Source organism: Cetorhinus maximus, chromosome 8 (genome assembly GCF_964194155.1).
Source record: "Cetorhinus maximus chromosome 8, sCetMax3.hap1.1, whole genome shotgun sequence".
Classification (NCBI taxonomy): Eukaryota; Metazoa; Chordata; class Chondrichthyes; order Lamniformes; family Cetorhinidae; genus Cetorhinus; species Cetorhinus maximus.
This window is the reverse complement of record NC_135886.1, coordinates 68853326-68868479: the sequence shown is the minus strand read 5'-3', so window position 1 is coordinate 68868479 and position 15154 is coordinate 68853326. Positions and strand designations below refer to the sequence as shown.

At 42.9% G+C, this 15154-nt stretch overlaps 1 protein-coding gene across 9 annotated transcripts in view; it reads right to left on the bottom strand.

Annotated features, from left to right (window-relative positions):
* Nucleotides 1–15154, bottom strand: part of dlg3 (discs, large homolog 3 (Drosophila)) — a 693738-nt gene that overhangs the window by 177361 nt on the left and 501223 nt on the right. Inside the window, exon 1 of one of the 9 annotated variants that reach the window (XM_078547003.1) lies at nucleotides 14759–14857. The exons of the other annotated variants lie outside the window; for them this stretch is intronic. The gene's annotated coding sequence lies outside the window, so the exon portion shown is untranslated. Of the gene's footprint in view, nucleotides 1–14758; nucleotides 14858–15154 lie in introns of those variants that run through there. 9 annotated transcript variants of the gene reach the window in all.

Genomic DNA, 15154 nt, shown 5'->3' with positions numbered 1-15154 from the left:
TTTGCCACAATTCTTATATCAATGTTGCTCTGTGCTTAGTCAACAGTAGACATTTTCATTGTTAGGCTATACAGCTTCGCTCCAACACAGTGATACTGGTGACAAAATTCATCACATGCATGATCAATGGAATCCAGTGCAAGTTGTTTAGAACCAAATCACAGGCATCTGAAGTGTTCCAAGCTTGAATATTTAATAAAATGGCTGAAGTGGTGCATTCTTCATGGTTTAACACATGCAGTTCTGGTCATTCAGACTCAACTTCCAGTCACCTGTTTTCACTGCCATCTTATCACATTAGGTAAGCAGGTAACTGCTCCTGGATGATGTCAAAAGAAGTTTTCAATGAGAAGAAATTTTTAAGCAGACTTAACTCAAGTTGCACTGATAATAGATCTTTTGGTTTTCTGAAGCATTCCTTCCTTAACAATGCCACCTAAAACCGATTAACTGACCATTTATTTCACTTGAGGTTTTTGAGGTTATTTTGTGTGTGCCTTTGAGCTACCACATTTGCATACATTGACAACACTTCAAAAGTATTTCATTGGATTTGAAACATTTTGTTTTGCCCTGAGGAAATGAAAAGCTGGTATGTTAATACATTTTTCTAAACTGGGGACACACAGAGAGAGGATATGTAGACCCTGAAACTGGATGCCTGTAAGAACCTGCATAACCCATGCTCAAAGCAACACAGGTGTTGACCATCCTCACAGTATGAAAAGAAGAAAAGCTATTTTGGGATCAGGAGTTAACATTTGGGATTTGTTAAAATTTTAAAAACTGTTAACTTGCATTACAAGAAACAATTAGGATTTGAAAGGAAACATGTTATAGTGTTGATTGTAATCTTTTCCTGGTACGTTAATAACAGTGAATTGCTATTAATAAGGAAACATTTATATATCAATTTTCACAAACTCAGGACATTCCAGTCAACAAAGTACTTCTGAAGTGTAGTCAGTCAAGAAGGAAGCTTAAATGGTTAATATAGCTCTTGTCTAATATTAATTTGTTAAAGGTTTCCTTCCTATCATTTCTCGATTGTGCTACTCAGATGTACATTAAAATTCACTGGAAAAAAAAAGATTATGAATGCCAGTTCTATATTGATGCATATTCTTTATTATTTCTTTGAGAAGCTTACGTTAGGGTTTTAAAGGATCTGAGGTTACAAACACAATGGTTCAGCTTGGGATGTGGTGTTGATTTCAAGGATATAGATTTTAAAGGTGAGGGCTGAAAATTGTGGCTTTGGTCATCCTGATATTTAGCTGGAGAAAACTGAACCTCATCCAAGATGGATGACAACATAGAGGCAATGGGAGAACTGAGCTTTTTTTAATTCATTCATGGGATGCGGGCATTTATTGCCCATCCCTTATTGTCCTTGAGAAGGTGGTGGTGAGCTGCCTTGAACTGCTGCAGTCCATGTGGTGTAGGTACACCCACAGTGCTGGTAAGGAGGGAGTTCCAGGATTTTAACCCAGTGACAGTGAAGGAACGGCGATATATTTCCAAGTCAGGATGGTGAGTGGCTTGGAGGGGAACTTCCAGGTGGTGGTATTCCCATCTATCTGCTGACCTTTTCCTTCTAGATGGTGGTGGTTGTGGGTTTGGAAGGTGCTGTCTAAGGAGCCTTGGTGAGTTCCTGCAGTGCATCTTGTAGATAGTACACACTGCTGCTACTATGCATCGCTGGTGGAGGGAGTGAATGTTTGTGGATGGGGTGCAAATCAAGCGCCCTGCTTTGTCCTGGATAGTGTCAAGCTTCTTGAATGCTGTTTGAGCTGCAAGTGGAGAGTATTCCATCACATTCCTGACTTGTGCCTTTTAGATGGTGGACAGGCTTTGGGGAGTCAGGAGGTGAGTTACTTGCCGCAGAATTCCTAGCCATTGACCTGCTCTTGTAGCCACAGTATTTATACGGATGGTCCAGTTCACTTTCTGGTCAATAGTAACTCCCAGGATGTTGATACTGGGAGATTCAGCAATGGTAATGCCATTGAATGTTAAAAGGCGATGGTTAGATTCTCTCTTGTTGGAGATGGTTATTGCCTAGCACTTGTGTGGCACAAATGTTACTTGCCATTTGTCAGCCCAAGCCTGGATATTGTCCAGGTCTTGCTGCGTTTGGACACGGACAGCTTCAGTATCTGAGGAGTCGTGAATGGTGCTGTAATTATGCAGTCATCAGCGAACATCCCTACCTCTGACCTTATGATGGAAGGAAGGTCATTGATGAAGCAGCTGAAGATAGTTGGGCCTAGGACACTACCCTGAGGAACTCCCGTAGTGATGCCCTGGAACTGAGATGATTGACTTCCAACAACCACACCCATCTTCCTTTGTGCTAGGTATGGCTCTAACCAGCAGAGAGTTTTCATCCTGTCACCAGTGTATAATGAGAAGTTAACTCCATATCTGTGGCTAATGTTCCCCAGGGATAGTATGTAGATAAGGAAGAGAAGACCAAGGATAGGTCCTTGAAGGAACTCCTAATGTGATGTGGCAGTATTGAAGTGGAAAGAGACACCATTGTTAGAGATAACGTGGATAGGATCAAGTTGGTATGAGTGGAACCAACCAACTGAGGTCTCAGTGAGTTGGAGTCTGATGGTGCGTTTGAACTAAATATTCAAATGTAACATAAATCAAACAATATTAAAATTAATAATAATAATTCTGAAGGCTGGGGACTTTCTCTTTACAATGGGTATCCAAGGTTCCTCTTTAAAAAGATGTCCTATTGGAAACATTAGTTCTTTTAGAAATTAAGTTCAGTTATTGCAGGTCATTGAGCAAGCTAGTAAGGTGGCAATTATGTTTTTTTCACACCTTACTATTCTCTTTTTCTCTTTTGTTATTCACAACCTGCTGACAGTGGGATTTGCCTGTGTTTTCTAATGATTTTAATTACGGAACAGTGAAAGCAGGAGTATGGTACAGTGGCGGTATTAACTTAGCATTCAAGCACTACTAAGTTTTAATAAAGAGCTTTCATTACCATGATGGATACTGGGGGTGCCCCCTCTTCCATAGGATTCTCTTTCGTTCTCTCTCTCCAGTGGAAGAAAGTAAAAGAAATCTGAGATTTACCACACAATCCATACACAGGTGAGATCGCATGCGATGTGTGACAATGAATTGAACGAATTAACTTTATATGATTAGTTTAAGTCCTATTTCATCATTGCATTATGACTAATATTTTCTAAATATAATTCCCTTGCAGTAGGAGGTGGGTGAGAAGAAAAAAGTACTTAATTCAAATGTCCAGATGCCACTCTCATTGCAGCTTGCTCCTTAATCAATTCTCTGAACCAGTTGGGAGGTGGTTTTGGTGCTGCACCCACTTTACAAATTGCAAGGGAAGTGTTTAGTTGAAATGTGCTAATTTCCTGCACATTGAGGAAGAGAAAGGACTGGGAACCACATTTCTGTAATTCTCATCTCTACTTTTTAATTGTTAATTATTTTTACTCCATTGTTCAGAACTTGAAATGTGAAAGCATGCTGGCTGGTAACATTAGGCTAGACTGCAGCCATGGCGCAGGTATTAATCAGCACACCAATCTGTGTTAGGCACAAGCGGGTTGCATATGCTGAAGCTTTTGAAGCGGTGTTAGTACCTGCTGGAGATAATATCAACTCCCTGGCTGACAGCGTTGCGAGTGGGACCGGATGAGAGACAAGGATGCATGTTACGAGTTATACTGGTATACCCATTAGGAGGTGGAGGTGGCTCAGGTTGGCCACTCTGTTTGATCACCATGCTGTAAACAGGTTCAGGCCTAGTAAATACAGAAAGAATCACTGAGATAAGATTGTGATGCACAAGCAAGAGTGAACATGATGAAGGATACTCCCACAGCTGATACCAAATCCACAGAGGTCACTGCATACAAGCACTGATAATAGAATCATCAAACTTTTGTCATGGAAGGGAGCCATTTGGCTCATGTGCCTTTTCCAGAACAAACTCCACATCAGAATTACCTGTGCTTATTCCATTTCCCTTGACTTTCCCCATACCATGAAATATTTTCCCTCTTCAAGTGTTCATCTCATTGCCTCTTAACTTCCTGTGACTAAAGTGGTTTCAAAGGACATCTGCAGTTATGTGTTCTATATTATAATGATCTCTTATGTGAAAAATTACTTCTAACCACACATTCTAGTGTTTGTTAATCCCAAATTTATGCCCTGTGTTATTGATTGACTGAGTGTTGGAAATAATCTTTTATCACTTACCACCAAAATTTTGAAAACTTCAATCAGATTCTCCAATGAATACAATTCTAGTTTTCAAGTCTCTCATTAGAACTACTTTCTTTCAGCCCTGGTATCATTTTAGTAAGTTACCATTGCATCTGTTCCAATGATACCAATATACTCTATAAATGGGCTCTTAAAGCCATAAACAATACTCTAATCCTGGCCTAAGCAACAACTTAATTATTATTTCCTCGCCTTTGCACTTAAAACCCATTTATCCAAAACATAGAGTTTTCCCTTTTATGATCAGCAATCAGACTTTTAAAAATCTGTGTAATTTCAAATAAAGATCCCTCTCTTCCATTAAGAACTTAATTATTTAAGGCACATTTCTATTACCTGTTCATATTCCCAGGATGTAAAGCTTTATTTTTATCTATGTTGAACTGCATTTGCCACTCAACTGTCAATATCCTTCTGTAGTCTCCCTTACATAGTTTGCCTTTTCTCTGGTTTGGCATTATCAACAAAAGTTTATGTCCATGCCCAAATCACATTTAAGTGGAAAACAGGACAGACCACAAGACGATCCTGGGGTGGAATTTAATGCCGTGGCAGGTTTTTTGGTGGGGGGGGTGCCATTTAATCAGGCAGGAGGGTGGCAGGTGGGGACATGGCACCTTCCTGTCTCCACCCCAATTAAGTCCATGGCAGGAAGGCCGTGTACAGTCTTCCTGCCCAGCTGCCAGTTGAGACCCTTAAGTGAGCAATTAATGCCCACCTAAAGGGCTCATCCCACCGCTGCTGGAATTAACCCAGTGGTGGGCAGGCGGTTCACCATATGGGGAGCACAGCAAACAAACCCATTCAATGGCAGTGCCTGATCAAGGGACCTGGCGTCGTGAAAGGGGGGGTGGGCCTGCAGAGAGTCACCCTCCCCCTTGCTGCCAACCTCCTTCCCCTGCACCACCCACCCCACCACCCCGCCTGCCCTCCTTCTATCACAGCTGTGGCCTGGGATCCAGCGATGATACTAAGCCTTGGGAGGGTGTCGTATCAGCAGCAGCGACTGCGTCCCCAGTGGCTTTGCTGATCAGTAGAGCAGCCGGCCTCTGATTGGCCAGCAGCTCTTGGTGAGTGGGACACCTGCCTGCAGCATCCTTAATCCTGGGTAAGGCCCACCGTTGTCCCTAAACAACTCTCTTGCTGGCAGGAAAGACCCCTGTCACCTCCATTAAATACCACCCCTGGAGTCATGCCACTAGCTACATCTTGCCAATTAAGGTAATACCTATTTGGCTCCAGTCATTGGCTATCCCATGATCCTTGCCATCACTGTATCCTTAATATTATGAGTTTTACTATTCACAAAAATGTTTCATGAATTGTGTCACTGAAAGCCTTTGAATGTTCAAATGTAGCATATACAATGCATTTCTATATGCACAGTAATGACCTCAAATAACTTCACTAAATTAGGTCTTTTACAAATCCATTTCTATTATCTCTAAATGTTACTGAATATTGTTCATTATAGACTTGAGTCTCTAGATGGCACAGCATATTTCAAATTGAATTCAACAACCAAGATGCTAACTTTGTTGAAATAAAATCCAATTCAGATAGCTCTGAATTACAAAGCTGAGACAAGATGCACAACGAATATCTCTTTAAGTACATGCTATCAAGTACTATACCATTTTTAACAGTGATATATTATACAGTCTACGATTTTGATTCCATTTTTACATATTATTGAATATGGGAAAGGTCCTGCAGTAATTTGTTAGGGCCTCCACTTGCTCCGGTTTGCTATGTTTGTTTTGTATTACCAACTCCCTCCCTCATTCTCTGTAAATACCAGGGCTTAAGATCTGGAAATCTCTTTCCATCAACAGAATATGACTATGACACGGGGTGAAACTGTTGGCCACACAAGGCTGAATTTTAAATCTGGGGTCAGGGACCCATTTCCAGATCCTGACCCCGCATTACATCATGCCTAAGGTTCCGCAAGATCATTGAACAGCTAGCTAATTAATGGCCAGGATACTTGCTTGCCATCTAGTTCAGAAATGCAGGTGGCTCATGGGGACTGAGAGATCTGCAGCCCCACCTTCAGAGGTGGGAACTGCCGACATAGGGAAGAGAGAGAGGGTGTTTCATAAAGGAAATGCCCTCTGAAATCATTTTAATAAAGGTTCAAATAAAATTCCAGGGGGAGGGAATTACATAGTGGTAATGTCACTGGGCTAGTGATCCAGAGGCTCAGGCTAATGCTCTGCAGACACAAGTTCAAATCCCATCACGACAGCTGGTGGAATTTGAATTCAATTAATTAGCAAATTTGGAATTAAAAGCTAGTGAACATTTGAACATTCAAAGGCTTTCAATAACACAATTCATGAAACATTTTTGTGAATAATATTAAGGATACAGTGATGGCAAGGATCATGGGATAGCCACCTTGAAATTAACACCAATTGTCATAAAAACCCATTTGGTTCACTAATGCCCTTTAGGGAAGGAAATCTGCCATCCTTACCTGGACCGGCCTACGAGTCACCCCCAGACCCACAGCCATGTGGTTTACACTTAACTGTCCTCTGAAATGGCCTAGCAAGCCATCAGTTGTATCAAACTGCTACAAGAAAGTCAAAAAGGAATGAAACCAGACAGACCACCTGGCATCAATCTAGGCACCAGAAACAACAACTGCACACACAGCCCTGTCAACCATGCAAAGTCAGGGGGCTTGTGCCAATATTCAGAGTGCTACCCCATCGACTAGTCAAGCAACAACCTGATATAATCATACTCAATGAATCATATCTTACAGACAATGTTCCAGACACCACCATCACCATCCCTGGGTATGCCCTGTTCCACTGGCAGGACAGGCCCACCAGAGGTGGCAGCATAGTGGCATACAGTCAGGAGGGAGTTGCCTTGGCACTCATCAATATTCACTCTGGACCCCAGGACATCTCATGGCATCAGGTCAAACATGGGCAAGGAACCTCCTACTGATTGCCACTTACTACACCCTGCCCTCAGCTGATGAATCAGTACTTCTCCATATTGAACCTCAACTGGAAGATGCGCAGGGGTTGGCAGATGAACATATATAAATATGAATTAGGGTCAGGCATTCGGCCCCATTTGATAAGGTCATGGCTGATTGGTTGTGGCCTCAACTCTGCCTATCCCCTATAGCCTTTGACTCTCTTGTCAATCAAGAATCTATCTAATTCAGCCTTAAAAATATTCAATGACTCTGCCTCCACTGCTCTTTGGGGAATAGAATTCCACAGACTGATGACCCTCTGAGAGAAACAAATTCTCCTCATCTCCATCTTAAATGGGAGACACCTTATTTTGAAACTGTGTCCCATAGTTCTAGTATCTTCCATAAGGGGAAACATCCTCTCAGTATCCACCCTGTGAAGTCCCCTCAGGATCTCATGTTTCGATAAGATCACTTCTTATTTTTCTAAATTTCAATGGATATAGGCCCAACTTATCCAATCTTTCATCATAAGATAACCCCGCCACCCCAGGAATCAGTCGATGGAACCTTCTCTGAATTGCTTCTAATGCAATTATATACTTTCTTAAGTAAGGAGACCAAAACTGTACACAGTAGTCTAGATATGGTCTCACCGACACCCTGTACAATCGTAGCAAAACTTCCCTACTTTTATTTTCCATTCCCTTTGCAATGTTCCATTTGCCTTCCTAATCACTTGCTATACCTGCATACTAACTATTCTTGATTCATGTACCAGAACACCAGATCCCTCCATACCACCGAGTGCTGCAATTTCTCTACATTTAAATAAGTACTGCTTTTCTATTCTTCCTGCCAAAGTGAACAAGTTCACATTTTCCCACACTGTACCCCATCTGCCAAATTTTTTGTCACTCACTTAACCTAACTTTGCAAACTCCTCATGTCCTCTTTAACCTTACTCTCCTACCTATCTTTATGCCATCAGCAAATTTAGCAACCATACATTCGGTCACTTCATCCAAGTTATTGATGTAGGTTGCAAATAGTTGAGGACCCAGCACTGATCGCTGTGGCACTCCAGTTACAGCTTGCCAACATTAAAAATTTATCTCTGCTCTCTGCTTCCTGTTAGCTAATCAATCCTCTAACCATGCTAAATGTTACCCCTTACACCATGAACTCTTATTTTGTGTGGTAACCTTTGATGTGGCACCTTATCAAATGTCAGTTGGAAATCCAGGTACAACACATCTACAGGTTCCCCTTTATCCACGTTGCTTGTTACTTCAAGAGAAAGGACACAGAATGTATTCTGGGTGGGGGATTTCAATGTCCATCACCAAGAATGGCTGGGTAATACCACTACTGACTGAGCTGGCCAAGTCCTGAGGGACATAGCTGCCAGAGTGGACCTGCGGAAGGTGGTGAGGGAACCAACAAGAGGGAATAACCTACTTGACTTCATCCTCACCAATCTACCTGTCACAGAAGCATCTGTCCATGATAGTATTGGTAGAAGTGACCACTGCACAGTCCTTGTGGAGACAAAGTCTTGTCTTCACATTGAGGATACCCTCCATTGTGTTGTGTGACACCACCACCGTGCTAAATGGGATAGATTCAGAACAGATCCAACAGCTCAAAATTGGGCATCCATGAGGCGCTGTGGGCCATCATCAGCAGCAGCAAAATTGCACTCAACCACAATCTTTAATCTCATAGCCTGGCATATGCCTCACTCTACCATCAAGCTGGGGGATCAACCCTGGTTCAATGAAGAATGCAGGAGAGCATGCAGCAGACATACCTAAAAATGAGATGTCAACCTGGTGAAGCTACAACACAGGACTACTTGCATGCCAAACAGAGGAAGCAGTATGCCATAGACAGAGCTAAGTGACCCACAACCAATGAATCAGATCAAAGCCCTGCTAAATCCAGTGGGCAATGGTAATGGACAATTAAACAACTAACAGGATGAGGAGGCTCCACAAACATCCCCATCCTCAATGATGGGGAGCCCAGCACATTAATGCAAAAGAGGTGGCTGAAGCATTTGCGACCACCTTCATCAGTAGTGCTCAGTGGATGATCCACCTCTGCCTTTTCCTGAGGTCCTCACCATCACAGATGCCAATTTGATTCACTCAATGTGATATCAGGAAATGGCTGAAGGCAATGGATACTACAAAAAGATTATGGGCCCTGACAACATTCTGGCAATAGTGCTGAAGACTTGTTCTCCAGAACTAGCTGTGTCTCCAGCCAAGCTATTCCAGCAAAATTACAAAACTGGCATCTATCCGACAATATGGGAGATTACCCAAGTATGTCCTGTCCACAAAAAGCAGGACAAATCAAACTCAGCCAATTACCACCCCACCAGTCTTGATCATCAGCAAAGTGATGAAGTATGTCATCAACAGTGCTATCAATCAGCACTTACTGAGCAATAACCTGTTTACTGACTCTCATTTTGGGTTTCTCCAGGACCACTTGGCTCCTGACCTCATAACAGACTTGGTCTAAACATGCATAAAATGTGGAGAGGTAAGAATGACTGCATGTGGCATCAAGGAGCCCTGGCAAAACTGAAGTCAATGGAATCAGAGGGAAAACTGTCCACTGGTTGGAGTCAAACATGGTGCAAAGGAAGATAGCTGTGGTTGTTGGAGGTCAATCATCTCAGACCCAGGACTTTACTGCAGGAGTTCCTCAGGGTAGTATTGTGGTCTGAACGACCTTCAGCTGTGACTTCAATGTCCTTCTCTCCATCATAATATCAGAAGTAAGGATGTTCGCTGATGATTGTACAATGTTCAGTGCCATTTGCAACTCCTCAGATACTGAAACAGTCCATGTCCTTATGCAGAAAGACCTGGGCAATATTCAGGCTTGGGAATTTTAAAAATTCTTTCTTGGGATGTGGATGTCACTGGCAAGGCCAGCATTTGTTGGCCACCCCTAAGTGCCCTTGAACTGACCTTGCTAGGTCCACAGTGCTGTGGGTCTGGAGTCACATGTTGACCAGGCCAGGCAAGGATGGCAGATTTCCTTCCCTAAAGGACATTAGTGAACCAGATGGGTTTTTACGACAAGTGGCAATTAACACTGACATGCACCAGACAATGACCATCTCCAACAAGAGAGAATCCAACCATCTCCCCTTGACATTCAATGGAATTACCATCGCTGAATCCCCTACTATCAACATCTTGGGGGGATTACCATTGACTGGAAACTTAACTGGATCAGCCATATAAATATTTTGGCCACAAGAGCAGGTCAGAGGATGGGAATTCTGCAGTGAGTAACTCACCTCCTGACTTCGCAAAGCCTGTCCACAAGGCACAAGTCAGGAGTTGATGGAATACTCTCCACTTGCCTGGATGAGTGCAGCTCCAACAACACTCAAGAAGCATCCAGGGCAAAGCAGCTCACTTGATTGGCACCCCATCCATCACCTTCAACATCCGCTCCCTCCACCACTGTTGCAAAGTGGCAGCAGTGTGTACCATCTACAAGATGTACTGTAGCTACTATCAAGCATCCTTCGACAGCATCTTCTAAACCCATGACCTCGACCGCACAGAAGGACAAGGTCAGCAAATGCATTGAAACACCACTACCTGCAAGTTTCCCTCCAAGCGCACAGTATCCTGACTTGGAACTATATTGCCGTTCTTTCATTGTTGGGTCAGAAACTTGGAATTCCCTTCCTAACAGCACAGTGGGAATACCTATAGCACATGGACTGCAACGGGTCAAGAAGGAAACTAATCACCAGCTTCTCAAAGGCAATTAGGGATAGGCAATAAATGCTGACCTAGCCAATGATGCCCACATCCCGTGAAAGAATAAAAAAAAAATCCCCGCGTATCCTGGGAACTCTCTCATGTAACCATGATGTTGAGGCATGTGGAAAATCCAGCTGTTCTTCTCGATGACCACAATGTTTTACATGGAGTAGCAACCTGGCAGAACTAGATTCTGCCCAAAGTTCAGGCTCCCAATCTCTCACTGCCTTCCCTGTCTCAGAATTTCAAGGCCATGTTCTTTCGACCATCACTTATAGTATCCTACAGGTCATCTCACTGCCTTGCTCACCTCACTCCTGCAAAGCACCTTGGGACATTTTACTACTTTAAAGGCATTATATAAATACAAGTTGCTGTTTCTGCTGCGAATTGAACTGAGCAGATGCCCACAAACATCAATTTCTAAATAACTCCGCAAAGGTGCAAAAATAACACTTTGTGGCATTAGGACACACTAAGTCACCCACACATGTACTTTAGTATCATAATAGTGCACTGTGCATTACATGTGTAATGCTCTTATTCTTCCAACCTACCAGGAAGTGTCATGAAAGATGTTAGTATACATTGAAAATAGCAAATCTCAACATTGACAGTCACATTTCAGTTGTTACCTACTTCCCAACCTGAAAAGATCTTATTTATGGCTACTCTATATCTGAGCTGTTAAGCCAATTTTCTATTCAGCACTTATTCTGTGACTCCTTAGCCTAGTCATTAATGCAAGCGCAGTATAATCTTGCCAAGAAATTTCTGAAAATGTAGCAGTTCTAAATTCAGATTTGCAGGTGTTTCTGTGTTGGAACATTGGAGACATCCTAGCACAATTAAACTGTTCTCAGTTTACTGACAGTGTATGAACACATGCACCACAACATGTAGACAAGAAACAATAGACAATGTGCAACAACACACAGCCAAAGGAGGCAACAAACTAGCAGTTGGACAACAAAGTCTTGCAGAATGACAGTCAGATAAGGTAATTCTGCAACTTTTGCAGCTCTGCTCTTGAATCATGCTTGATCCTGTTAAGTGCATGCTTGAGGACATAAGAATGCGTAGAACAAGAAAAGGATATTCAATCTATTAGGTCTATTCCAAGTAAGAATTAGGAATTCTATTCCATTTATTCATATTTTTGAAAAATGCTATATAAATACTATGAGCTAGATTTTGGTCTGTCCTGGTTTTTGGGTGCATGGATTGTTATTTGCAAGCAGCCCACAACAGTTGAAATCAAGGTGGGCAGGACATAATTTTCATCTACCCACCTCATTTGCCTGAAGTTGCATTGGGCTTAAGTGGTTTCCTCACTGCTCCTTTCCTCGCCAAGCTGCCTGTGCAAAGCATGGGCTCCGGCAGCATTGCTTGCCAAACACTTGTTTCAGCCAATTCCTGCTCTCTTAAAGGCAGCTTATACCTTAAAAGGAAGCTGCACAGAAATACTGCTGCAATGTAAATTATTGCAAATTGAACCCTAGGGCAGACAGAGTGTTCCAGAGTGATGAATGCATGCCGGTGGTGCAGATTGGCAGGAAGAGAGATGCCATGGGTATGTGGGGCCCTGGAGGCTCTCAAGGACCACCTTCAGAAGGAAGTGAGAGCAGGTGGCAATGAAGGTCAATTTCTGATGCCTTGATCCAAGAACATGGCACCAGTGCCGCAAGAAGTCTAATGACCTCATGCAGTTGGTTAATTAATGCATCTTCCCATTACATGTCCTACCCATCACTCCACCTGCCTCTCACATTGCTTAATGCACCACACCCTCATCACTCAACCAGCAGCACTCCTTGGTAATCAGGACTCAAGGCTAACATCCAGATACTCACGCTCACATATCTACCAATGCTATCAGCCTCACACCCACCTCTTGCTGTTTCCACATACATCCAGCTATGATGGGCAGAGTGCTACGCAACCACTGATATTCTGATATTCTATTGCAAGTGTAATAATCTCCATAGGGACTGATAACTTTTAAAAAGAGATTTGAATTTCCAGTTACTAGCTAAAGGAATATTTCACCTTTTAAAACTTTTACTGTAACAAATGACTGAAAGCACTATTCACTTAAAGCACTATTGACTAAACACTATTTTTTTTGTAGGCAAATTATACTTGAAACTACAGAGGGGAACATTCTCCTTTTATACTTATCACACATCACACTTTCCACAGAATTACAGTCCATATAGCAAACAGTTCACCATTGCTCCCAGCTTCTAATGAGTTCCTGTCCCTGTTTTGCTGAGTAGTAACTTTGAGTGACCATTTCCAGGTGCTTTCCTCAGTTTTCAGTGAATTTCTTAAATCCCCTTCCATCAGTAAAGCCTGTTCCGATGATTCATCTTCCCCCGGACGTGCCAGAACAAATCTCCCAGAATCCATAGAAGGCTGCAGGATGCATCCCTTCAATTAGAGACGGTCTCCCTCTGTATCCGATTGTAGTAGATCATGAAGTCAAGGTGTCTTTTCTCTTTGTTAACCACACAGAACTGCTGTCTGTCTGTGATATTCATTGATTTGTAGGGAAGCCTGTAGCCTAATCTCAAAAATCGCTTCTTCTGCTTTCTTCTCCATGGTGACATGAAACACATTAACCTTGTATCTAGGTAGACCCAATAATCACAACACCTTTCTGGGACTTTGAGAGTCTATTCATTATAAACTAAGAGACTGCTGCCACTGTGTCTAAGTTTAAATACCTTGCGCCTTCTTCCCAGTAAAACAATCAATGCCTTCCTTTGATCTCTAACAATCAAACTACCCAGGCTTATTGTCGAACAGACTTCAGAGCAGCTCACATGACCCCCATTCATTTACTCTAAGGTTAAACATACAGTCCCAAAACATAATAATCTCATAAACCTCACAATTATAACACAGGACAAGGTGACACACTATAGAAGGGAGCAGAGCAGAACTGGCGGGGTCAAGGATGCCTTCATCTCTGAAGCCAGACAGAGGATAGAGTTCTCAGCATTATGGGACCACTTGCAATGGGGCCCATGGCATTTGACATCGCTGAGAAGATTGGAGATGATGGCCTGTTCCTACCTTATGCACCTTCTCAATCAGTAGCACACCTTCATACTACTAGATGGCACGATGAGCAAGTTACTGATGATGTGACCATGGATCTCTTGCTTCCCATCCCATCCCTCCTCCCTCATGCCAGCCTTCCCCTTCTAAGTTCTTGCTTTCAGACACCTAAGAACTGCTGCTTGCCCAGCCATACGAGCCCAGGAGCAGGAAAAAGAGCAACAGCAAAGCACTAATTAAGAGGCCCCATCACTTGATCTGATACCTGCTGCCACCAGCTTAGATACTAGCACTACACTTGATGGTAAGTACAAAGTTGAGATCTGCACATGTTGAGTCCTTCAGGCATGAGTGGCCTGCAGCTAGGTAAAGTGGAAAGGATGATTCATTTGCCAGCTCACCAGAAGGCAAGGCAGCAGACAGGGACTATTGCAGAGGACTTAGATGATGTTTTAATGGGGCGACATACAGGAGACCGCTGAATGGGCATGCATGTTGAAATGTTCGTCAGGCAGACAGCCTCTTGGCACTGTCAAGATTCATGGAGGTGTCTGACTCCAACTTGGCAGAGGGCAGGCATGGAGCTTGCTCTCTCTACAGCCTCTGCATCATCTCCCTCTCGTGCTGCAGACCCAGAGGCACTGCCCCTGCTGCCACATACCTATTGAAGCCTTTGTGTGGACGGGTCACCAAATCCTCTGGCCTTGTCCTGTAGAGTGCAACAACACTCTCTAGCAAATCCAGGAACTCACCACAACACCTCCAAAAACACTCCAGAATATTTCCAGACACTGCAAATAGATAAAGTTCAGAAAAATGACTTTACCTGCAATCAGGGTGCTTGACCCTTCAAATAACGTTAATGCAAGGCCCATCTTGCAGCATCTTGTTTTCCCTTGAGTAAACAACAAATCTTTAGCCTGCACACGTGTTGCCCAAATTTGAGATCCTGGAATCACATCAGCCAGTTGGGCTGTGTGATGTCAAGATAGTGTGTCAAATCAATTTGATCAATCAGTGATAGAATGTCAAATCAATGTGTTCAATCACATTCAAG